Below are 1,410 nucleotides of genomic sequence, written 5' to 3' on the forward strand. Positions count from 1 at the left end.
CAGCAAAATGCCAAAACACAGCTTCCAAAATTATTTAAAAGGGAGACTTTTTGCTCTTTGTACCCTTGTTCTGAACAGTGCCAAGTAAACAAATGTGTTATTGCTATTTGAAGTGTAGCGCTATGATTATCTGCATAATTTCACTTTTATTCTCAAGGTTTCGACTGGCTGCTGACTCATGTAATAGGACACCTAATTCTTTCAGTTCAGCTCATTAGGAGATAAGCGAAGTGACACGTCAGGATTAGTGGAATACAATTTGAAATTCTTACAGTTTTTAATTCTCTGTGCCCTTGTAACTGGTAGCCCTATTTCAGAAACCCTTTTAATCTGAGGTACTTAATATAAAACAGGACACATTTGTAAACACCAACCACACTTAGCTTTTTTTTTTTTTTTAAGACAGGCTTTCATACTTTCTCAGGTATTTATTTCACTGCCTAACATTAAGTGCAATTTAAAATACTCTATAAAAGCACAAAATAAATAACTTGTTGTTCACTTTTTAAACATAAAGCACCAATGACGCCTCAGAAGTCCCTAGTGTTGTTGCATAGACAATGACAGATACACACAAAGACACACACACACACACACCTGGTGAACTGAGTGAGCTGGCGGTAGTTGTCTGGAACATCAAAGGGCTTGTACATGAAGTGTCTGAGGTCTGAGACGCCCACCTGGCTCACGCTGTATGACTGGGCTTTGGCAATGAGGCTCAGGGAGTTCTGAGCCACCATGGCCTCCTCTATCTTCCTCTTGCACTCAGCTACAGCGTAGAAAGCTTCCTTGTCTGTCGAGAGCAGCAGCAAACAAACAGTGCATTCTGGAGGGTCCAGGTAAGAAATGTATGCATAAAAGTAACAGTCAGGATTAAAGAGAGGGAGGCAGATGGGAGTCCAGATCTCCCCAGCCTGAAAGGCAGAGGAGGCTCCGATGAGGTTGAGCAAGAGGTGGACGTCAGCAGGCTCCAGCCGGGTGTCCTCGATGACGGTCTTCTCTTGGACGATGGTGAGCAGCTGGTTCTTGGCGATGAGGATGGAGAAAACTAGATTGGGCGTGATAGCTTTCTGCAGGATCTGGCTGAGAGAGTCCCTGAGAGAGGAGGCTAGGGGTAAGCAGTGTATTGCTGCGAGGAGGAAGCTGGGGTCTGAATCTACCAGGTTGAGGAGGCCGTCCAGGATCTTCTCTGAGCCTGCCAAGAGTCTCCTCAGATCGTAGTTTTTCTTGTGTTCAAAGATGCGGGATATGCTGGCCTGCGTGAGCATGCTGATGATCTGATAGTATACGTAGAGGAGCTCTCCACGCAGCTGCTGCTCAGACTGACGACTGCTGGAGACACACACGAGCACTAGGGGCCCTTTTTGTAAGAACACCACAGTGTGCTCCTCTGATGGAAGGAAGAAAAAA

The 1,410-nt window shown here is 45.5% G+C and overlaps 1 pseudogene; it reads right to left on the bottom strand.

Moving 5' to 3' along the window:
- Window positions 1-515: 515 nt before the first annotated feature.
- LOC111648896 (vacuolar fusion protein MON1 homolog B pseudogene) lies at window positions 516-1,388 on the bottom strand (annotated as a pseudogene).
- Window positions 1,389-1,410: the final 22 nt, after the last annotated feature.

Source organism: Seriola lalandi, unplaced genomic scaffold, assembly GCF_002814215.2.
Source record: "Seriola lalandi dorsalis isolate HSWRI2012SDOR001 ecotype SW California unplaced genomic scaffold, Sedor1 jcf7180001963974, whole genome shotgun sequence".
Lineage (NCBI taxonomy): Eukaryota > Metazoa > Chordata > Actinopteri > Carangiformes > Carangidae > Seriola > Seriola lalandi.